Here is a 25,759-nt window from a genome sequence, read left to right as displayed (position 1 = left end):
TTGGTAGTTGACCTGCTGGTGAGATGGCGGCTAATGTACCTTGAGTCCCGGTATACAGCTGCTCAACAAGTGTGTAGACAGCTTTAAGCTTCACAAGCATGTCTTGATTAAGATTGCTGCTCCTGGGACCTGGATATATCATAGAATGATTAAATGGCGGGTTATCTGATCAAAAGTAATGATTCATTTCTGACACCATCTGATTTACTGGGTGTTTTAAACCGGTAAGCTCAGTGGTCACTTCTTCAAGCGCTGTCTCTACTTTCTCAGCACGTTGGGTCAAAGCCGTCTTTTCATCCAACCAAGTCTTTTTCTCTGCTTCAAAGCCACTCTTCAGTTTTTCCGACTCAGCCACGCTAAATTGGAATTTTGAGTCAACCTTCCGGGTCTCAGTTTCCTGAGTCGCCAGCCGGGTCTTGGCATCATTTAATTGGGCCTCTAGTTCAGCAGTGGCAGCTTGCATAAGGTACAACGTTGTTAAATATAAAGTTTATCAGATTACAAGTCCCAAGTCTTTTGCCAGCAACAACACTTGACACTTGGGGGCTAATGTCTATCGAAGAAATTTTTTCAAGGCAACGGCTCTAATGAATAAAGTCCCAACTACTTTGCAAGCAAGACTACTTGACACTTGGGGGCTAATGCATACCATTTGTTTTTTCTTCATCATGAGCTGGAAGTGATGTAATTGTCCCAACCGACTCATGGGGGCTATGCAGTCAAGATCTTTCTTCTTATACAAAGATGAATTAGGGCCGGCTCGTTCCCGTGGATTAAACCGGCCCTTGGGGGCTACAGACGGAAAACTAACCTCATACAAATATCCGGTTTACATTTAAACCGGCCAAGGAGGGATTCTAGGACAGAAGCTATGGATTTTTCTAAAGTCTACAACCTATTCAATATTATTATCATAGCCAGTAGACTTGGGGGCTGGCAGGATATGTATACAAATTACTTAAAAGTTGTAAGTCATACCTCATATTTTTGGTGCATCTGCTTCACCATATCAATTTCGAGGTCATGACTGGAGTGGACCTGGTTCAGATAGCCGGAGAGAATCTCATTGCTGCTCAACTACGAGTAGTGATATCAAACTTTTGTTTCCGCCTCTCAATCACTTCTTGTTTGGCAGTATGTTTTGCCAGAGCTATTGGATTTCCCGGCTCTACAAAGCTGGTGCCAATAATCAACACATCATCATCTTGAGGCTCTGACGGCTTAGACGAACCCGAGGGGGCAGAAATTGAAGGATTAATAGCAGTACCACCAATGCTAATATCTGGAATCTCAGGAGGGGTGACTGAGGGAGTCCTGGATTAGGGGGTCCTCGGACAGTCGGACTATATACTTTAGCCGGACTGTTGGACTATGAAGATACAAGATTGAAGTCTTCGTCCCGTGTCCGGATGGGACTCTCCTTGGCGTGGAAGGCAAGCTTGGCAATACGGATATGTAGATCTCCTCCCTTGTAACCGACTCTGTGTAACCCTAGCCCCCTCCGGTGTCTATATAAACCGGAGGGCTTAGTCCGTAGGACAAGAACAACAATCATACCATAGGCTAGCTTCTAGGGTTTAGCCTCTACGATCTCGTGGTAGATAAACTCTTGTAATACTCATATCATCAAGATCAATCAAGCAGGAAGTAGGGTATTACCTCCATCGAGAGGGCCCGAACCTAGGTAAACATCTTGTCCCCCGCCTCCTGTTACCATCCGCCTTAGACGCACAGTTCGGGACCCCCTACCCAAGATCCGCCGGTTTTGACACTGACATTGGTGCTTTCATTGGGAGTTCCACTGTGCCGTCACCGTAAGGCTTGATGGCTCCTTCAATCATCGGCAACGATGTGATCCAGGGTGAGGTTTTCCTCCCCGGGCAGATCTTCGTATTTGGCGGCTTCGTACTGCGGGCCAACTCGCTTGGCCATCTGGAGCAGATCGAGAGCTACGACCCTGGCCATCAGGTCAGGTTTGGAAACTTGAACTATACTGCCGACATCCGCGGAGACTTGATCTTTGACGGATTCGAGCCCACGTCAGGTGCCCCGTACAGTCACGACGAGCATGATTTAGCTCTGCCGTCGGACAGTGCTCGGGAGATCACACCTGTGACTACTCCGGCCCTCAAACCGGAGCAGATTGCGTCATCCGAGGACGGGTGGATGGACCCCACCTTGGAGGCTGTGGACTAAGTGGCGATAGAGCCGAATACTGCCTTCACCTCCTACGAGACCCGTGTTGCCGAACCGTTGGATTCGTCCCCGGCCGCGGGCCCAGAACCGCCTGTATCGGTGCCTACCGAATCTGATCGGGCACCGATCTTGGAGTTTTCCTCCGCGGATACCTTTCAGCACTCGCCCTTGGGCGATGTGCTAAACTCATTGAGGTCTCTCTCCTTGTCAGGAGACCCTTGGCCGAACTATGTCCGGCTCGAGTGGGAGGCGGACGATGGAAAAATTCGTTCCCCACCCACCACCCACTTAATAGCCATTGTCGATGACTTAACCGACATGCTTGATTTCGACTCCGAAGACATCGACAGTATGGACGACGATGCAGGAGAAGAACAGGAACCATCGCCCACAGGGCGCTGGACAGCCACTTCACCACATGATATATACATGGTGGATACACCCAAAGAAGACAATGATGAGGAACGGGAGGATGCAGCAAAGGATAACCCCCTCGAGAAGCAACCAAAGCGATGACGCAGACGCCGCTCCAAATCCCGCGTCGGCAAAAACAACGATAACAGCACAAGAAAGAATGAGACCCCGGTCGACTCCAAAGCAACAGAGCAGAACGAGCCAGCGGACGGCGAACATATTACGGAGCCGCTGTCCGGTCACGGCGACGCCGAGGATAAATCTCATCAACCTCTCTCCGGAGAGGAAAACAGTCCGGACGACGATGCACACATAATCCCGGAAAGGCACTTGGAACAAGAGAACCTCCACAGGAGGCTTATTGCCACCGCGAGGAGTCTGAAGAAGCAGAAGCAAAGGCTTAAGGCCGCGCATAATACGCTCAACAGTAGATGAAACAAAGTGCTCGACACTGAAGAAAAGTATGGTGGCAGTCGCCACACAAAGAGCTATCCGAAGCACAAGTTGTTGCCTGAATTCGATGATGAGGCCTTAGAGCCTACACAGCCGAAAAATAAAACGGCCGACCTGTCGGATCGACCAGCTCGTGGTCGCGATAGGGCGGCCAACGAGGCCGCACATAAGTCAGCACACGATTCACGTGAGGACTTGCATCAAAAAGCCAGCATGACCAGATCCATCTACAGATCTAGGAAGCACGCCCCAGCGCAGGACCAAAACCGAACACTACAACCATCAGAACGCCATGACACATCCAAATATAGGGGTGCCGCACACCCCCTATGATACACCGATGAGGTGCTGGATCACGAATTTCCAGAGGGATTCAAACCCGTGAACATAGAGGCATACGACGGGACGACAAACCCTGGGGTCTGGATTGAGGACTTCATCCTTCATATCCACATGGCTCGCGGAGATGATCTCCACGCCATCAAATATTTGCCCCTCAAGTTGAAAGGACCAGCTAGGCATTGGCTGAAAAGCCTCCCCGAAAACTGAATTGGAAGTTGGGAAGAGCTTGAGGATGCTTTTAGGGCTAATTTTCAAGTGACCTATGTCCGACCTCCGGATGCAGACGATTTAAGTCATATAATTGAACAGCCCGGAGAGTTAGCCCGAAAGCTTTGGAACAGATTCCTCACTAAGAAGAATCAAATCGTCGATTGCCCGGACGCTGAAGCCTTAGCGGCTTTCAAGCACAGTGTCTAGGACGAACGGCTCGCCAGACACATCGGCGAAGAAAAACCGAGGACAATGGCAGCCCTAACAAGCCTCATGACCCGCTTTTGCACGGGAGAAGATAGCTGGCTGGACCGTAGTAGCACCAGCGACCCAGGCACATCTGAAGCCAGGCATGGCAATGGAAAACCACGATGAAGTAAAAGCAAGCATCGAAATAATGAAGATAGCCCAGACAACACGGCGGTAAACGCCGGATTTAGGGGCTCTCGACCTGGTGAGCGGAAAAAGCCCTTCAAAGGCAACAGAGATGGACCGTCCAGCCTAAACAAGATTCTAGACAAATTATGTCAGATCCATGGCACCTCCGATAAACCTGCAAATCACACCCACAGAGAATGCTGGGTCTTCAAGCAGGCCTGCAAGCTAAACACCGAACACAACGGGAGGGAGACACCAAGTGAAGACGAGGATGAGCCTCGCCAGCAAAACACTAGGGGACAGAAAAAAAACCACCAGAGGTCAAAACAGTGAACATGATTCACGTGACAAGAAGAAGGAGCAAACATGCACTCCGAGACATATGCGCCGTAGAGCCCGTCACCCCTAAGTTCAACCCTTGGCCGGCCTGCCCGATCACTTTTGATCGCAGGGATCACCTGACAAGTATCCGGCACGGAGGATTGGCTGCCTTGGTGCTAGACCCAATTATTGACGGATACCACCTCACCCAAGTCCTCATGGACGGCGGCAGTAGTCTTAATCTGATATATCAGGACACAGTCCGCAAAATGGGGATAGACCCGACAAGAATCAGCCAAAGCAATACTACCTTTAAAGGGGTAATACCAGGCCCAGAGGCCCGCTGTATGGGCTCTCTAGTACTAGAGGTTGTATTCGGTTCTCCTGACAACTTCCGAAGTGAAAAGTTAACCTTCGACATCACTCCATTCCGAAGCGACTATCAAGCACTACTCGGAAGAACGGCTTTCGCTCATTTTAATGCAGTACCGCATTACGCTTCTCTTAAGCTTAAGATGCCCGGTCCACGTGGCATCATCACAGTTAGCGGAAATGTTGAGCGTTCCTTACGTGCGGAAGAGCGTGTGGCGGCTTTAGCAGCCGAACACTAAACAGCCTCTCCAACCAGAATAAATGATCGGTCGTCAAGACCGCGGACACGGCTAGACGAGTCTGGCGCACCACTAGCTGTAACAGCTTAGATAAACGTAAGATTGGTTTGATGGATATACCCCCATAGGCGGTACCAGGGGCTTCCCGCATGTAAAAAGGACTACAGTTCAGCTCGACCTTACTTATCTTGAATTTTAATGGTTTATTGAGCATAACCAATTTTTCGCACGACAAAATCACCTTAGGTTCTTCTCTTTTAAAGATGATAATCGTGCTACACCCTTCCAGGATAGGGCACAACGGAGACAAAGGCGCAACGTGCAGCAGGGCCCCGCTCAAAGGTTTCATTTTAGATTAAGACCCTGTGTAAACCTTTTTTACTGTCTCTTGTTGCTTCACATCCTCCGGACACTCAACATAACCGAGAGGGATGCTGACGTTATTGGCATTTCGCCACGTCAGAATGATGCACGTACCTGGACACTCAGGGTTCATTATCAAGGGCGTTACTCAGCCCGGTATATGTTGTAAAGACCGAATACCTTAGGGAGTGTTCGGCATCGCGAGTTTTACCTTATATGCATCAGCTCCGAATCATGTCTTTGGTCAAATGTTGGGTTTGCCCGGCTCCCGCGTTTTGCTACCTTACATTCTGCTCTATCGGCTAAGGTGGCATCGGGAGAACTACTGCGATTGTGCCCTGGTTCATCCGGCTGAGCACCTTAGTAGAGAAAGTCGAAAACTGACTGTCATGATAAAGCACGAGACTGGTCAACCACTCGATGACTTAGCGGAATCATTCTGTTGTAAGGGCCGGTTTTCCCGGTCATGTACGTACGCGCCCCATACTCGGATGAGCGCGGAAGTTCCAGGGGCTATATAGTAGCCCCACTGTCAAACTCCTATGGTTAAGTGAAAGTATTAAAGCAATATAGTCCGATTGCCTCTTTCGCCGCGCTACCACCTCCTTAATGGACCAAGACGTTGGATCAAGTGTGAACACGCGCTTTTGCAAACACCCCCGCATTATATGCATGGGGGCTGAAGCCGACGACTGCAAACTTTCAGGTTATGTACATATATACATAAACGGCCGCAAAGGAGGCATCATAATACTTTCAGGCAAAAGTATAAACACAACCTTTATAACTTAAATAGCATTGTTCTTACAATCGAGATACATGTCACTCGAACATGACACTCTTCGAGCACTGAGCCTCTATTAAACGAGCACCTTCTAGGATTTCTTCAAAATAGTGCTCGGATGAAACCTGGCCTACGGCCGGATTCTGGGTTGCAATAGCGGTGGCCTCCATCTCGGCCCAGCATGTCTTGACACGGGCAAGAGCCATCCGCGCACCTTCTATGCACGCCGACCTCTTTACAGCGTCGATATGCGGCACATCACAAAGGAATCGTTGCACAAGACCAAAATAACTATTCGGCCTTGGTCCTTCCGGCCAGAGATGATCCACGACAGACCTCATGGCAAGTCCGGACAACCTATGGAGCTTGGCCCACTCGGCCATTTGCTCATTTAAGAGCAGCGGACGCACTGGAGCATTGAACTGCGACCAGAACAACTTCTCCACTCCGTGATCTTTTTGATCTTTGAAAAACTTGGTCGCCTCAGCGGCACTCGCTGCCAAATCCAAGTACGCGTCTGCAGAACTCCATAATTGATCCAGAAGGGCATACTTAGGATCTCCGAACTTCGTCCGCAACAAAAAGGGCTTCCCAGCCGTGATATCTCCGGCTTGACGTAGCTCCTCCTTCGCCGCTCTGATTTTAGAGCTGGTTTCCTTGGCTGCTACCATGGCTTTCTCCAGGTCCGCCGTCTTCGTTCGGTTTTCCCTTTCAAGAAGCTCATAACGGTTGCCAGCACCCTTCAACTCAACAGCCATCTTGGCTATTTTCTCCTTGCTCTGGCAATGCGCAGCCTGTTCAGTTCTTAATTCTTCGACCGCCTTTAGGGTGGCCGCATCACTCCTCCTGGCTTGTTCCTTGGCTCGGGCAAGTTCCGACCGAAGGGTCTCCACGGCGGCAGCTCCATATGCAGTCACAACATATTATAGATACTAGCTTCATGCCCCTCTTAATATATGTTGACCATCGGAGAATACGTACCCTGTGCCTCGTCAAGCCGCCTGTTTACAAGCACGATGTCGGCATCCGCCGCATCAAGTTGCCGCTTCAGTTCGGCAAACTCACCAGTCCGGCTAGCCACCAGACCCGCAGCCGCTTGCACATGAAAGCGGCATCATGATTACCTGGGACTATGATCCTCTGTTTGCCGCCCTTTTTGACAGCAACCAGAGTCTCAGGGGCTACTATCTGCATAGGGCACACCTAGCGTGTGCGGTACCGTCAAAAATATACATATTACTTTGCGTACCTCAAAACCTCTCAGCAGACTCATAAAAGCTTCATGCAACCCGCTTTCGGCGGATGAAATCCTCTCAACCACCGTAACCATTAACGTACGATGCGCTTTGGAGATAGCCGCTTGCTCCAGAAGATTCATCAGTGCGTCTGGTCGCGCACCGGACAGTTCTGGACTCTTTCTGTTGCTCCCCTTAGGAGCCGAATACTCCGGACTTCGGGAGGCCGAAGGGTTACCTTCTGGCCTTGGTGGATCAGGAGAAATCCTTCGTGACGACACCTCTGGGTCGTCCGCCTTATGGGGCGGGGAGGCATTGGGAGGCGCTTCGCTCTTCATCATCTCCGGAAGAAGATCCCCCGAAGACGAACTCTATCGAGAAGGGCTATGATCCGAACTACAAGACATATGTCTCGGTTATTGTCCTCGGAAATAAACTAGGATATATTTACCATAAATTACTTTTGTTTACTTACAGCTCGGTGGAGGGCTGGTCCCCATGCGGGCACTATACGGTAAGGATGCCCTCCGGGGTAGGGCCCCCTGACAAAGGTTTCTTCCCTCGTTTGGAAACCATAGTTTCCAAGTCTTCAGAGGCGGTCCTCTTCCTTCCTTGGGGAGAGGGGATTTTAGATTCTTCTCCCCGGTTATCCTCCTTCACGGAGGCACTAATTCCCCCGGTCTGGATGAATAATGAGTGAGGCCCGCTTTCGGCTTCTTTGTTCCTCCCTTTATCTTCCCCTGATGGCGCTTGATAAGGCGCGAGCTCAAGCATTCTGGCTAGCACTGGATCCGTTGAGCCTTCGGGAAGGGGGGCCGAACACCTGATCATCTTCGCCTTTTTTACCCAGTCCTGGTCAAAGAGCGACTTTTCAGGATGATGTTGTGATAAGTAAAAGACAGCATGTTCGGCCGAAGAATTACGTACTTGGGTGTCTGGACGATTGCAGTTTAGACCCGCATCCTCGATGGTGTCCGAACACTTTATTCGTGATCCGAAGAACAATCCATACATCTCTTCGAGTTTCGGCCCCGAAGAATTGCTGAATAGTTCGCGGTCCTTCCGGGTTGAACTCCCACATACAGAGAGGTCGACGTTGGCATGGCAGGACCCGACGAACTAGCATGACTTGCATTACCTTGACAAGGCTGAGATCTCTCTTGAGGAGATCTCGGATGCGACTCTGCAATGTCGGCACATCATTAACCGGCCCCCAGTCCAGCCCCTTGTTGACCCATGACACTAGTTGTGGTGGGGGGCCCGAACAGAAGGCGGGGGCAGCTACCCACTTAGTACTTCGGGGAGCCGTGATGTAAAACCACTCCCGCTGCCATAAGTTGGACATCTCCGGGAAGGTTCCTTTTGGCCATGGAGCATCGGTGCCTTTGCTTATTATGGCACCTCCGCATTCTGCGTGTCGCCCATCGATCATCTTCGGCTTCACGTTGAAGGTCTTGAGCCATAAGCCGAAGTGTGGGGTGATGCGGAGGAAGGCCTCACACACGACGATGAACGATGAGATGTGAAGGATGGAATCCGGAGCCAGGTCATGGAAATTGAGCCCGTAATAGAACATAAGCCCTCTAACAAAGGGATCAAGACTAAAGCCTAGCCCTCGGAGGAAGTGGGAGACAAATACGACACTCTCGTTGGGTTCGGGAGTGGGGATGACCTGCCCTCGAGCAGGCAGCATGTGCGAGATTTCGGCGGTCAGATACCTGGCTTCTCTTAGCTTCTTGATGTCCTCCTCTGTGATAGAGGAGGGCATCCACCGGCCTTGAAGGTTGGATCCGGACATGATTGAAGGTTCGAAGCGCTTAGCCTGGGCCTTGGGTGTTGGAACTCGAGGTGGGGGAAGGATTCGATTGAGTGCAAGAAGAAAAGGACAGGCCTTGGCCCCTTTATAAAGAGGGTGAATATCAAGTGTCCTCCATGTGGCCGCCTGGAACTTGCCTAAAATCGAGGAGTCATACCAACAGGCATGATTGGGTTACCCATACCCGTATTGATGAGAATCCCGTGATAAGGGGAACACGATCTCTGCTTCGACAAGACGTGCCAATAAAACCGCCTCGCAAAACATGCAGTGGCAGGCTGGGAGAAACGGTTCGAATAATGACCAGGCCGTGGTGTGATGTCACGTTATGAAAAGTTGTCAGCAGATTTGATTTGTGGGAATATTGTACTCTCTGCGGTGGTATGTGGAATTTTCTTTGCAGAGCCGGACACTATCCTTGTGTTCAAAATCTTCTATGGAGTATTCGGAGGAAGAACCCGCCTTGCAATGCCGAAGACAATCTGCGCGCCGGACTCATCGTCATTGAAGCCTGGTTCAGGGGCTACTGAGGGAGTACTGGATTAGGGGGTCCTCGAACAGTCGGACTATATACTTTAGTCGGGCTGTTGGACTATGAAGATACAAGATTGAAGACTTCGTCCCGTGTCCGGATGGGACTCTCCTTGGCGTGGAAGGCAAGCTTGGCAACACGTATATGTAGATCTCCTCCCTTGTAACCGACTCTGTGTAACCCTAGCCCCCTCCGGTGTCTATATAAACCGGAGGGCTTAGTCCGTAGGACAAGAACAACAATCATACCATAGGCTAGCTTCGAGGGTTTAGCCTCTACGATCTCGTGGTAGATCAACTCTTGTAATACTCATATCATGAAGATCAATCAAGCAGGAAGTAGGGTATTACCTCGATCGAGAGGGCCCGAACCTGGGAAAGCATCGTGTCCCCTGCCTCCTGTTACCATCGGCCTTAGACGCACAGTTCGGGACCCCCTACCCGAGATCCGCCGGTTTTGACACCGACAGTGACAGTGACAGGTTCTTCCGGCTGTTTATCGGAAGCCTCGGGGACAGAGACTTGTTGTTCCGGCTCAGTGATTTCAGGTGTTTCTGTTGGCTTGATCACATTAGCCTTCTTATTCGGCTTTGCTTGGCCGCTACAGAGGTTATGATAAGTCAGTATTAATATAAGAATATATGAAGTCATGGAGTAAAGCTAGTTGTTGTTACGCAGGGGCAGTCTTGAAAGCCGACATTTCAGTTTGTGATGAGCCGTCAGAAGAAGAACGAGCAAGTTCCTGGTCAATGATCATTAAAAGAGTTAAGTGACAAGTAAGTAAGACCCGTCAGCAGATGAGAAGAATCTTACAAAGTTTTAAAAAAAGAGTACCTCGTTTTGGCGTTTCCGAGGAGTAGGGGTGTTCGGTAAGCCGGAGGATAATTCATCACCTCCACTGGTCCGGGTCTGGCGACGGCTTTCATGTTGCTGTCGTTTCAAAAGAAAGTGAGGATCTAAATAATCCAAGGGGTGTGAAAACCTTACTTTCCGGGTTACTTGTCGAAGTTTCTGTCTTGGCAAAGATTCTGAGCCGGAGGAAATAATAGTTACCTCTTCTTCAGCTGCTTGGCTGGCTCCCGTCTCAGCCTGATAATAATCAGTGTCAATAAGATGGTTGAAAAATAAGCCAAGAGAGTCAAGGGCTACCTCCGACTCAGAGGTATCATCCAGCTTGAGCAGGTCAGAGGCGCTGGGTTTCTTTTTCTTCCTGCTGGTCTTCTTGGGGTTTTCCTAGCGGCCTTCTTGGCAGCCCTGGCCTTCTTAGCAGCCTCGTGGTCATATTCCGCTTTCCAGAATTCCGACTTATCCTGCAGAGGTTGTCAAAGGTTGAGTTAATCAGATATTCAAATGATAAGATCAAGATATAGTAAGTTCAGAGGCTTACATCTGGTGGCGGGTTAAGCTTGCTGAAAGGGGCCAGACCCACTTTGACACAATCCTCCGGGTCTTCGTTTAGACGAGACTTCACATTTCATTGATTGTGTCCTCAGTTAATGGTTCGGAGCTGTGGCGCAGTGAATCTTTTTCATCACTAGTGTAGGTACCCATTAAGCCGGTACGATGGCTCAACGGGATGATCCGCCAAGAAACCCAGCACCTGACTAAATCAACTCCGGTCAGCCTTTTTCCTAGCAGAGCTTTGACTTTCATGATGGTAGGTGCAATCTTCTTCCGTTCAGCGGTAGTAAGCTTTTCAGGAAGATTATGTTTGGGGTTCAGGCGCTCAACACGGTAACCCGGCAGAGGATTCTCATCAGCTGGAGAAGTGTCTTTGCAGTAAAACCATGTCTGGTTCCAGTCTTTAGGGTAACTCGGCAACATGGCGTAAGGGAAGATGGTGTCTCTGCGACACTGAATTGAGATTCCGCCTAGTTCCAAGCTCGGACCATTGGTAAATCCAATCTGGCGGTTTAAGTAAAAATACTCTCGAAAGATTTCAACACTGGGCTCCTCTTGAAGGTACACCCCACAGAAGACTTGAAAGTTGCAAATATTTGACACGGAATTGGGTCCGATGTCTTGAGGGTGGAGCTGGAAGAAGTGCAACACGTCTCGGAAAAACTTAGAGCCGGGTGGTGAGAAGCCCCGGTTCATGTGGTCAGTAAAAATTATGACTTCGCCGTCTTTGGGTTGAGGTCTCTCTTCACCCGGGTTAGGAGCACGATAATGCATCATGCTTGTGGCGGGTAAATATCCAGTTTTGAAAAAGTCTTTGAGAGTGCTGTCGGTGACGATGGAAGGGACCCAATTGCATGTATACACTGTTTTCGGCGGCATTGTGGAAGAAAACCTAAAGGAAAGAAAAATTGCCGGTTCAAGTCAATTGGTGAAGTCACACTTTAAGTGCTGACAGTATACATTCAGGATGGCGGCTTAAATGAGGACTAATGGTATATGAATAGTTGTAAGCCGGGTGTGTAAGCCGCCATGAAGGGTACAGGTATTCAAAATCTGACAGAAGGAAAAATTCTACTAAGTGTTGGACAAACAGGTTTCACAGATTACAGTTAGAAATTTGGATCTGAAACTGGGCAAAAAAAAGGGATAAATCTGAAACCTGCAGAGGCGACAGTACAAGTGCATAAGTGTTCTAAAAGGGATCTGCAGCGATGAGGATATGTTCTAGTATTAAAAATAGATGCTAAACTACTACCGCCGAGATTTGTGTGGTTTGTGGATCTAATCCGTGGATGTAGACAAATAATAAAGACGGCGGTGATGAACACTGACGAGCACCGACGAACACTAGAGAACATCGAAACCCTAATGCCAGATCTATGACGGAGGAAGAAGGGCTTACCGATGCTGATGAGATGGCGGGGAGGTGCCGCGGTTCTCTGGTCCGTTCAGGGTGATGCAGCGGCCGGAGTTGAAGACGGAGGCGGAGGTCGACGACGGCGGAGCTCGTGCAGGTCGGCGCGTCGCAAGGAGGAAGAAGAAATGAGAAGGAAAGAAGGGGGAATGAGAGGAGAGCCCGAGGCTTTATTTATAAGCCTAGAAGGACAAACGACATGCGCGAAAATCGAGGAGACAAAAATGGATAAGTGACGACGCGGGCGCCTTGATTTCCGGAAAGACAGTAAAGCAAGAGATTTATTAAGATTTGGGTTCTGTGAAGCATTAATGACAGATGACATCACGGCGGGTTACCAAAAATTCAGAAGATGATGTCACGACGGGTTACAATATTTCACAGTCAAGATGAGGAAGGATTTTTCTAAATATTGAAGATTGACATGAACAAGTTCAAATCAATCCGGTGCCTAATGTTGGGGATATGACTATCAGGCATGACCCGCCAGGAGGGGCTGGGTCATCCTGACGACGATTCATCTCCATGAAGCCCAAGATTGCAATGACGGTTCATAGATAGGCTGAGTAGAGGGCCCAAGCCCAAAGGCGGCTTAAGGCCCACGGTTATAAACCGGCATGTATCTATGACTTGTATTGTAAGGCATATGTAATTGGCCTTCGAGCCGGACACGTTTATGAGCCGGCTGGGACCCTGTAGACCACAGGGCGTCAACCCGTGTATATAAGGGGACGACCCGGCAGCGGCTTAGGGCAAGAAACAACAGATCGAGAGCCGGGTTAAGCGTATTCGCTCCCTGGTCATCGAAACCGTAGCAATACCACCTCAAACTGGATTAGGCCTTTACCTTCACCGCAAGGGGCCGAACCAGTATAAACTCCTCGTGTCCTTTGTCCTGATTAACCCCTTTAAGATAATCTCATTGCGATGGCTCCACGACTAAGTCCTCACACTAGGACATCTGACGTGACAATTCCACGACAGCAGTGTCCATCAATAAGTTCCTGTCACCAGTCATGTGATTTGTACATCCACTGTCAAGGACCCACTTAGTAGCTTTTGGTTGATCATCCTGCAGATGAATTATTGCATCTTACGAACTCATATACTTCATGAGTGAAGAATATGACATCAAATTCATAAGATCAATTTCATCAAGAGATAGAACAGATTATAGCAACATGAGGATGTGAGAAATGAAAATTCATTTCTTCATGATTAGCTTGTGTCCTTTCAAGCATTATTCAGGCCTCCAGCAAATTCTTAAAACGCTTAAGTTCGTCTGGAGACCTAACCCTGCATAAGAGATTAGTTCTTTTTCTTCACCACCCACATCTGGAAGGGTGGCAAAGAGTTCATCATTCTGCAAGCTCCATAAGAGAAAGGTGGCATAGACGCCAATCCACTTCGTTTCACAGAAGAGGGGTTAGGATAAGCATATGAATAGGCAGAGAAATTCTTCCAGAACTTATGAACATAATGATTTGAGGAATAATGCACATATTCATAGCCCTTAGTCTTTCCCTGCGAAACAGAAGTGTTAGCACGATGATGTTCATATGAGGACTTTGATCCATATGAGGAATTTGATGCACGTGAGGAATGTGGTCCATATGAGGACTTGGATCCATATGCAGACTTTGGTCCATATGAAGAATTTGATCTGGGGTTCCTATTCTTCACATGCGGTGTCATGAGACTATAATCGCTATCTACATCGCCCCTTCGCCTATGTGCCATTCTTTATGCATAATTGAATCCCCCGGGTTGGTTAGAGGCTGGAGGAGCACTTGTCGATTCAGTCTGGAAGATGTCCGCTAACAAAAGACCCTTCATGTGAGTAGGTACTACCCTCGCACCTGGATCATCTACTCAGAAAATAGCAAACTCGTTCGAGTAACTCTCCGAGTTGTTCAACCAATGCACGCTCCTCGAGTAGGGAGAATTCCGAGATCACACTGTCTCCCGAGGCAATACTCACGCACATTTGGAGAGATAGGAAAATCTAGTCATCTAACCATTCCTGCAGTTAGTGCCAACATATCTAGCAAATACTTCACCATTTTGATTCTTAAACAGTTTATAGTTGGAGTCAAATGACTCATCAGAAGAGTATGAAGATTCACATGTAAAGCCAGATAAAGCGGATGGATCTACGGGAGGTCCTTTTGCAGCAACCCATGAGGTTTTGGGATACTGCTCAGGTTTCCAGTAGGTCCCATCAGCATTGAGTTTCCTCTCAAAGGCAATACCCTCTTTCCTCGGATTCATGTTGAGGATCTGCTTTTTAAGCACATCACAAAGTGCCTCATGCCCTTTGAGGCTTTTACATATGCCTGTCACATACAATTCCTTCAGCCCTGCATTTGCAGTGATACTAGTACCATCCTTAGATGAGGAATTTGTGATAGCAGAGACAGTTGAAGAATTTGCAGCAATAGAAGCATTTGAACTTTCAGGTGAAGAATTAGCAGATTCACGTTCAATGCATTTCAAACATTATGGAATGAATTCTTCCTGAGCGGACTGATTTGTTGAGCAAGCAATGAATCACGCTCCTTCTGAAGATCTTCATAACTCACCCTTAGCTTCTCAAGATATTGCTTTTCTTGAAGAAATTCATAAGAAAGCTTCTCATGATCAGATAAGAGAGTGTTATGATGACTCTGAAGGTTATCAAACTTGGACTGAAGTCTCTGAAGATTATCAGTCAAGGTTTGAGTGTAATCCATTTCTTCACCCAACATACCATCGCTTTCATCAAGCATATTTTGAACTTTTTCCAAAGCTCTTTGTTGTTTAGTGGCAAGGGAAGCAAGTTTGGTATAGCTGGGTCCAAACTCATCACGAGATTCATCATCACTGGACTCGGATAGGTAGCATTCAGTTACCTTGGCACCTTTTGCCATAAGGCATGGTGCAGAGGATGATGATTTCGGATCGAAAGTTATCACCTTGAGCGATTCCTTAAAATCCTCAAACCAAGGATCATGACGAGTTTGATGACCTTCATAGACCTCAGAGAGTCAGTCCCAGATAAGCTTCGCATGGCTGAGATGCATAATGTTCCTGAACTGATGTTGAGACAGACAAGAGCAGATGATGTCCTTCGCCGTGAGGTTGAGAAGGGTGTACTTGCGAATATCATCAGCCTCCGCCATCTTGCATAGATCGGTAAGACCAATCTCAGTGACGGTCCACAGTTTGCTGTTCATCGCCATGAGGCGCTTCTTCATCATGGCCTTCCACTTGGGATAATCATGACCGTCAAAGATGGGGCATGACACAGTCTTCATTCCTGCGGTCGACATAACTAAAACCCGGGCGGTTAAACCAAAATCACACAGAACAAGGGAGTACCTTGCTCTGATACCAATTGAAACTGCGTTATATCGACTAGAGGGGGGTGAATAGGCGATTTTTCCAAATTGGTCACCGCGGAATTTTAGGGTGAGGAAATTCCTAAGCAACGAACTACTTAGCAGCGGAATAAGTACTCAGATGCATGCATAACAGAACAGAAGGACAACCATCATGGTAAAATGACAGCAAGAACAATCCTCAAAGGTAACAAGTGTCGGTTCCACACAGGAACAATCTATTCAGTGATGCTCAATCACTTTGGGTTTGTAGGTGTTTGGGTTTGGGTTTTCCTCACTTGATGATTTTTGCTCAAAGTCCTCGAAGGATGGGATGCTCTCAATGATAAGTGTCAGTTTCTCGCGAAGCAGCCAACCAGCTAGTGGTTGTAGGGGTGGCTATTTATAGCCTAGGGAGTAGCCCGACATTATAAGACATAAATGCCCTTCAATGATATGACCGTTCGGTGGGTAGATATTTTGGGACAGCTGGCGCGTAGCACAGCAACGGTCGGAAATTTGAGTATCAAATTCCTCAGGGCTATCATGTTCCTCACTTGTAGGCAATCCACACTGGCAAATTCCTAACTCTTCAGTCAGAACAAATTCCTCAGAGACCAGAAGATCTTCGTCTGTGTCACTGAAGAAATTGACTGAACTATATGAGATTTCCACTCAAAAGGATTGGTAGTTGTAGGATTTTGAGATGAGCATCACTTGGCAACTTTTCCTTAGTTTTAACTCGACCCCCTTTAACAGTACGTTTTTTCATATGACTCAAGAAAGAGAAAGTGAAACTACAAAAACAAAAGTCTTCACGCTTCATATTCCTCGCATGAATATCAAGTCTTCAGGATCGCACCAATTTCTTCACTTTCAAAGTCTTCAGAAAGCCAAAGTCTTCAGTTGAAGACATTCATTTTTAGGGGTCCACTCTCTCTGTAAATATCAAACTCCTCATAGATTTATATACCTGTGTACACTCACAAACACATTAGTCCCTTAACCTATAAGTCTTCAATACACCAAAATCACTAAGGGGCACTAGATGCACCTATAACTTGTCCCTAGCACAGTTAAGGACAAGCGAATTGCATGGTATAGAGATAGTCCTCTGTCGGTCGAATCTTTATGTCTTGAGCAAGGTCCCCGGCCACATGCATATTATTGAAGAAACAATACTGAATATAGGGTTTGTCCATGTGAACCCTAAGCTATGGCCATCCAGCGGGTGAAACCTGTCGGCAACACTACCTACTACTTGAAGATCACGTCCTCGAGATCTTCTTCCCTCAGTTCGAGCTCTTTCATCATGGGCTGCACCTCGCTCTAGTCAGTGTCTGATCCCATCGCCTACTCATCCATGGTTGTCATCTAGCCCAAAGAAATCTTTCCTCTGTGCTTGAAACCCTACACCCACCATCCCCCGAAACATTAGCCAAGACAAAGCAGCGATGCGGGTTCGCCCTTGATCAGTCCGAGCAAACACCATATATAGCGGGGATCGGATGGTGGGAGAGATTAGATATCAACACCAACAAAGGTGTTGCCGAGAGGATGAGAGCCCTTAGAAGAGGGGCGGGGGGGTGGATGAGAATAGTCAGTGTTTGCTACTTCGGTATCTTGCCCATTTGGTCATTTTGCACAACATCATCATCCTCCGTACCCCAAGTGGGTCGTCTGATTCTTCCAATAATCTTGCATATCGAATCATTTCCCAACGAGTCATGACATGGTCTTATTCTGATGCATCCTTGGCTGACGGCTTCATCGGCGGTAAGAGGAGCGTGGACCTGTTCGTTTAATTTTTCTTTTTCTTAGGTTTTGCTTCCCGCTGACATTGACGAGCTGATGGCGGGTGATGGCGGCTATAGCATGTTGAAATAAGGTGTCTACGGCCTCTCTCTTCGGATCTTGGCAGTTGATGTGTCTATTCAGGAGAGTAATTCTATTTTTTTGGATATGCATTAAACATTTTTTGAATGATAGGAAATATTTTTTCAACTAGCTGAACATTTTACATTGCATAAACATTTTCTTAAAATGTTAAAAACTATTTTTTTTGAAATAGGTAAACATTTTTTAAAAAAGATAATGTACATTTTTTGATTTTTATGAAATATATTTTTCAATTACACAAACATTTTTGTATATTGTACAATTTTTTTAATGTCACTTGCATTTTTTTGAAACGTGGGAGCATTGTTTTACATGTCACGTGCATTTTTTTAATGCTATCAACATTTTTTAGAAGTTGCACGGACAGTTTTAACATTATGTTAAAATTCGATTGAACGCGCAACAATGTTCTTTTAAATTTAACTAATATATTTTTCCATTTCAGAAAAACAAGTAAAATTAATTTTAGAAAAACGTGTGATGGAGACCCAAGGTTATAAGCGAGACAAGGCCCCTCCCATGAGAAAATGCCTTGCTACCTGATTTTTTGGGCCTGGCCCGGTACCCGTGTGTAGTAGGCGAACAGTCATTACGAAATCACTAATAGAGGAGTACTCGTTGCACAGATTACTCCAATTCCCCTGGTTGCGACAAGTGGCACCCATGCAGCACGCCACTTGTCGCAACCTGGAAGTGTTCCCTTTTTTCGTAGATCCGTTTATGCAAAGCGTTTTATCTCTCAAATCGTGCATCCAAATCTCGAACCGCTTTCACCGTTGGATTCCTCACGTCAAGATCTTCAAAACTAGATCCCATGTTAATAGGTTTTGACGAACTTTCTTTTCACGAAAAAAACCAGACGAAAAAACCGGACCGGGAGCACGGGTTTTTACCCTTTTCGAAAGAGGCACGCCCGTGCCTCTCACGAAATCACAACCGTGCCTCTCGTGTAAGCAAACCGTGACTCTCGCGGAAGGAAAAAAAAAGAAAACGAGTTTTTTTTCGTTTCCGAGGAGGCACGGCCGTGACTCTTGTGAAAGCACAACCATGCCTTTTGCGGAAGCAAAACCGTGACTCTCACGAAAGGAAAAAACAGAAAACGCGTTTTTTTCTATCCGAGAGGCACGGCCGTGACTCTCGCGAAAGCACAACCGTGCCTCTCATGAAAGCAAAACCGTGACTCTCGGGAAAGAAAAACAAAACAGAAAACGCGTATTTTTTCCTTTCCGAGAGGCACAGCCGTGACTCTGGCGAAAGCACAACCGTGCCTCTCGCGGAAGCAAAACCGTGACTCTTGCGAAAAAGAAGAAACATAAAACACGTTTTTTTCCTTTCCGAGAGGCACGACCGTGACTCTCGCGAAAGCACACCCGTGCCTCTCGCGGAAGCAAAACCGTGACTCTCACGAAAGCAAAAACAAAACAAAAAACAGAAAACACGTATTTTTTCCGTTTTCGAGAGGCACGGCCGTGACTCTCGCAAAAGCAAAACCGTGACTCTCGCGAAAGAAAAAAAAAACGCGTTTTCGCGCAAAAAAAAATTATATTTTTTTTATTGAAAAGCTAAGGAAGACCGGTGGAAAACCAAAACGTCGAAAAAACCCGCAAAAAACCGTATAAAAACCGAAAACGTATGGAAAAAATAAAAAAATAAAATACGGATGAAGCACCCAAAACGCGACATGTGGCGAATGGCTGAGAGCGCGCCAAGTGGCGCTGATCATTGTGAGGCTCCCGAATGAGCGCTCGTTAACTAGTTGCTTTCCGGTCATTACGAGCCGTGGCAAGCCAGAAATAGTAGCAGGTCCCGAAATTACGGTCTGACAGGCCATGCAACCATCATCTCTCTGGTCAACCCAGCGCCTGACCGCGATTTCTCTCTCGCATCGTATCCGGACCCAGACATCTCCGACGCCGGACCATTCGCCGCACGTGCCAGCAGAATGGAGGAACAAGTCTACGCGAGATCCGGGGGAGAGGACTCGGCGGATCCTGCAGGGAGGACGGTCTTCGATTCGAAATCGAAAGGCAGTTGGTGGAAGAAGAGAACCCCGTGGACGAAAACGACGGAGGATGTCGCTCCCGCTGCAACTATTCTCTGCGCGCGTGCGTGCATGGCCTCTGGACTGACCGGCGTCTTGGCATCCATGCATGCATGAAGTTTCCGCCTGCGCCGTGCCACTGGGTCTCTGTTCGCAAGAGTATGCACCTAGTTCATCACCTTGATCTGTCACATCTCACATCTATCACGGCAAGTTAATTAAACTGTTCACATAGCTTATCCATGCATAGTAACCTAGGTGCATGCCCCCAAGCTCCCATAGTCCCATCTGTTTGAAGAATAATCTAAGTACAGTGTGAGTCTCCATCGGCTGGTCGCTGTCCAACGGACCTTCCAAGCTCGCGCGCCGGTTGAAGATGAGACCGTTCCCGCAGTCCAGTCCGGTCCAGCTCGGCGGTTAGCCGGACAGCCGCGTGCGTGATGTGACACGCACATTAATCTAGTCCAGTACATCAGGAAAATAAGCAAGTTTGAGAAATGCGCTTGTCTTGTGCCCGAAGGCGCGTGCGCTTCGCATGGCCATGAGGAACATTTGGGCTCTACCTGATGAGGAGGTTTTCGGATATACGGGGTATGATTGGTCTATTGTTCTCCTGAGTCAATTAAACCCCGTAATGCGAGACCAAATTATATTCTTATTCTGGAGGACCTGGCATTTGAGAAATGATTTGATCTTTGGTAAAGGAAAGGAATCAGTTTCAGCTTCTGCTTGCTTTGTGGAGAGTTATTGGGCGTCCTTTGGTGCATATCATTCTCCGAGGCCGGTGGATGTTCAAAATAAAGGAAAAGGGCCGTTGGTCCGGATTAGCGGAGTTCCTAATTCTCTAGATGCGAGTAGTGGCTGGTCCCCGCCTCCTGCAGGTTGGTTCAAGATTAATGTCGATGCTAGCTTCGTGGAGTCCATTAGAGAAACCAGTGTGAGGGTGGTGGTCAGGGACGAGGAAGGGGAAGTTATTGTTTCGTCGTGGGATTTCATTGGTGCCTGTCAAAGCGTGGAGGAAGCGGAGCTTAGAGCTTGCATTGCCAGTCTCTACATAGGTATTTCTCTTCATAATCCTATAATTTTAGAGACTGACTGCACTTTTGTGGTAGCGGCTCTTGCTTCGGGGGACTATGACAGGTCTGCTAAGCGTGACCTGAAGATGGAAGCGTTGAGTATCTCGAAGTTGATCAACAATCTTCAATTGTCAAAGATTAGCCGCACGGCTAATATGGTGGCTCATTTAATCGCTAAGTATAGCTTTGACAATAGAGTAGATTGTATTCTTGTAAATGATGTACCGCCCTGTATGGTGAATATTGTATCGAATGAGTGTACTGGTGTGGTTGGTTAATTAATATAAGTTGGTGTTAAAAAAAGAAGGAAAATAAGCAAGTGGTTTCACCTTCATTGATCGCGACCACAGCAACTTCTTTTTTTGCGGATGCGATCACAGCAACTTCAGAAGCTTGAGAAGCCAGCTTCAGACTTCTCCGGTGACTGCGCTAAACCATGCGTACGTGGTTGGAACAGCTAGGCTAAAAATAAAATAGTACTGTACTTCGGTGAAAAAGAAGTTGCCACTACATAAGCTCTCCTCCACGACGTTGTATCTGTCCCCCACCTCTTCCGTGTCCGACAGCTTCATCGGCGGTAAGAGGAGCATGATCCTGTTTGTTTCATTTTTCTTTTTCTTAGGCTTTGTTTCCCGCGGACATCGACGAGGTGATGGCGGCTATAGCGTGTTGAAATAAAGTGTCTACGGCCTCTTTCTTTGGATCTTGGCGGTTGATGTGTGTATTCAGGAGAGTAATTCTATTTTCTTCAGATACACATTAACATTTTTTGAATCATATGAAAACAAACTCTTCAACAACGAGAATAATTTACATTGTATAAACATTTTCTAATTTTTTCACAAACTATATTTTTTGAAACATGGCGAAATTTTTAAAAAAATATCACGTACATTTTTAGATTGGCATGAAATATTTTTTTGAATTACACAAATGTTTTTGTACATTGTACACTTTTTTAATGTCACTTGCATTTTTTGGAAACGTGGGAACATTTTTTACATGTCACCAACATTGTTTTAGTGCTCACATTGTGTTAAAATTTGGTTGAACGCGCGACAATGTTCTTTTAAATTCAACTAATATATTTTTCCATTTCAGAAAGAGAAGTAAAATTAATTTTAAAAAAGCGTGTGCTGGAGACCCAAGGCTATAAGCGAGACAAAGGACCTCCCATGAAAATGCGTAGCAGGAGAACGGTCATTAGGAGTCGTTGCAAGCTTTTCTCGAGAAGAGAGGAGTCGTTGCAAGCCAGAAATAGCAGGTCCCGCAAATACCGTCTGACAGGCCATGCAACCATCATCTCTCTCGTCAACCCAGAGCCTCGCCGCGATTTCTTTCTCGTATCCTGACCGGATCCACACATCTCCCACGTCGGACCATTCGCCGCACGTGCGCACGTCCTTATCCGGGGGAGACGACTCAGTGAATCCTGCAGGGAGGACGGTTTTGATTTGAAATTGAAATTGAAAAGCAGTTGGTAGAAGAAGAGAACCCCATGCACGAACACGACGGAAGATGTCGCTCCCGCTCCAAACTATTCTCTGCGCTGCGCGCGTGCATGGCCTCTGGACTCACCGGCGTCTTCGCATCCATGCATGCATGCAATGAAGTTTCCGCATTCGCCGTGCGACCGGGTCTCTCTTCTGGTCGCCTCCCAAGATGAATCCAGAGCAAAGATGTCGACAGCCGTAGTGCTAGATTTGAAGGTACTCCATCTGGTCTGTCACCTAGACCAAAAAAACCAAGACCTTATATATCTTAGAGCATATATAGCCGCACTTGGCAAATCCAACCTTCTATATGTCTGCGGGAGCGTCCGCGGACAGCGTCCGCCAGCCCCTGATAACTTGTGCCCGGCATTTACGTACCTTAAATCCGGACTCTCAAATTCATGCACGTCCATCATACACGTCAATGTCGCACGTAAATAACAAATGTTGGCAAAAATACATAGGTCTTGTTACATACTACCTCAGTCCTGATTTATTGGTCCCTTTGAAATTTGTGTCAAATTTTGACCAAATATTTAACTAACAAAATGTTAATGCATGTTAACAAAAAAAATCATTGAATTCGTATTTGAACATAGTTTCAAATGATACAATTTGCAGTGACATGCATGACCATTTTGTTAGTTAAATTTATGGTCTAAATTTGGCAACGAATACAATGGAGACCAATAAACCAGGATGGAGGTAGTAAAATTTATTTAAGTGCACAATTCAAACATTAGCTTTCTGGTTCCATTGTGGGTCCACATATGCTCCACAAGATTATTGATTAGCTGCGTGTGCACCTGATGATTTTGAAGATTCTGATGCATCTGCAAAAGTTCATAAGCTGAGCTGCATCTTGATCTTACTAGATTTCAACTTGTTCTCCAGGTGCTTCAAAATCATTGGTTTGGGCTACATCATCACCCTCATTCACGACAATCATATTTTGTAAAATAACACAACATATCAAGAGCTACCACAAAGTTTCTGATTCCCACATCATTGCAGTTCCATGAACAATTCCGCAACGAGCTTGAAGCACTCTGAATGTCCTCTCCACATCCTTCCTAGCTGCTTCCTGCATTGTTGCAAAGTGGCTTTGTTTCTTGCCCCGTCGTTCAAATATGGTCTTCACAAACGTCACACACTGAGGATATATGGCGTCTGCAAGATAGCATCACATGTTGTACTCACGACCGTTGACAGTGTAGTTGCACAGTGGCGATTCTCCATTGCCAAGCCTCCTGAACACTGGAGATCGTTGAAGCACGTTGATGTCATTGTGAGATCCCAATATTCCAAAGAAAGCATGCCAAATTCATAAGTCATGTGATGCCACCGCTTCAAGTATGATGGTGGCCTCTTTGGCATGACCTTAATACATTTTCCGCAAACCTTCGGGCAGCTCTTGCATGCAATCAATTGATTTGAACATTCCTGGAAACCCTCTGGCCTCTCCAATAGCCAACAACCTTTATGTGTCCTGCGTATTTGGTTCTCTCAGTTACTCTGCTCCAAACACCTACACGGGCAAACTTGACAGTAGTCTTCAGGCATGTGCTCTCCCCCATCCTAACCATCTCACCAACGGCCTATGCGATACTACCAAGTGCAAGCATTCTCAGAGCAGCCATGCACTTCTGCTTAGCAGAGAAAGAAAGTTGGCCGTAGCAATCCCTTGTCAGATTGAAGTAGTTATCATGTGCCTCCACTCTCTACACAATATGTCAGAACAATGGTTTCTGCATGCGAAAATGGCGACGATTTCATGGATCATCCGGCAAAGTTGGGTTCGGGGGAAAGTAGTCCTTATGCAATAGCCATGCTTCGGAAACCCTATCCCGATTGATACTCTTCTCATTTTGATTGACCTGCCGGTCCATTTCCTCTTGCATGCTCATGAGCATGATCATGTCCACTTCTTCGTCTAAATCCGAGGAATCAACGAACTCTTCTTGAATCTATTGATCAAACTCCGTCAGTCCATACTCCTCGTCGGACGACGCATCGGAATTCATCACTTTCCCTGAAAAATCACAACAAAATCAATGTCAGACAATGAATCGATCACATAGAGCGCTACACGGAGCCAGAGAGTTGCCGGACGTCCGCGGTGGGGTCCGGGCCGGCGAAGACGTCTCCGGCGACTAGGATGGGAGAGATGACTGCTCTACCGGAGGTGCCGGCACAGAGGCTAGGAATGGCTGCAGGGCGCGCGCAGCGGCAGAGCGGCGAGACGGATGTGGAGGAGGAAGAAGAGAGGAGAGAGCAGATGGATCCGGTAAGTCGATTTTGTGGATTTGGTGCAATTTACGGTAGGTTGGCCTGCCGGCTCCGACGTGGCGGGCGCACCCGCGCGCCCTATTTCCGCTCCATATTTGGACTGAATTTAAGGGGTGCCGATCAGCCCAGGTGTTTGAGGCCCATTTGAGACACACGATTGGGTTAAAGTTTCATGACAAGTCTGTGACCGGACGACTCACCCGGGCGTATGAGGTGGGTTTGGGGCGCCGGACTTTAGATGCTCTTAGCTACCAGCGGTAAGAGTATGTACCTAGTTGATCACCTTGATCTGCCACATCTACACGGCCAATTCATTGAACTGTTAACAGAGCTTATCCATACGTACTAATCTAGGTGCATGCTCCCACACTCCCGTCTGCTTGAAGAATAGTATACTATAAACTATGTACAGTCTCGATCGGCTGGTCCCTGTCCAACGGACCTTCCAAGCTCCCTCGCCGGTTGACGACGAGACCGTTCTTGCTGTCCAGTCCGGTCCAGATCGGCGGTTACCGGACAGCCGCCGCGTGCTCGATGTGACGTGCTCATTAATCTGGTCCGGTACAGCAGGAAAACGAAAATTAGCAAGTGGTTTCAGCTTCATCGATCAGTCCACCACACCTCCGGCTAGTCACTTGACTCCAGCTCGGCCGCGCATCGATCGCGACCACAGCGACTTCACAAGCTTGAGAAGCCAGCTTGAGACTTTTCCGGTTACTGCGCTAAACCATGTGTACGTCGTTGGAACAGCTAGGCTAAAAATAAACGAGATACTTCGTTGAAAAAGAAACATTGCTGGGGTTTTTTTTTCGTTGGCAGAGGAGATCCAGGGACCTCTGCACCTCCGCCTAACGAGCTGACCTTTTTTTTTTTAAGAAAGCTCGCAGCCTTTATTGATCTATCCGCCGCGCCCGTCGTGAAGCCGTGCATGGCGATGTTGTTTTTCTTATAGAAGAAAAGAAGGCAGCGGGTAAGTGAGTTGGCAGTTGATAATGTGCAAGCCAATTTAACCTATATAAATACGAAAGGTTGCAAAAAAACAATTCATCCATGTTTACAAACACTTAGCTACATTTCTTAAATGTTTCAACCAAAGTTGTTTCAACCAAAGTTGTTTCTACCAAGATAGTCAC

The sequence above is a fragment of the Triticum aestivum genome, chromosome 7D (genome assembly GCF_018294505.1).
Source record: "Triticum aestivum cultivar Chinese Spring chromosome 7D, IWGSC CS RefSeq v2.1, whole genome shotgun sequence".
NCBI lineage: Eukaryota > Viridiplantae > Streptophyta > Magnoliopsida > Poales > Poaceae > Triticum > Triticum aestivum.
The sequence above is the reverse complement of the archived record's forward strand: the minus strand, read 5'-3'. Positions refer to the sequence as shown.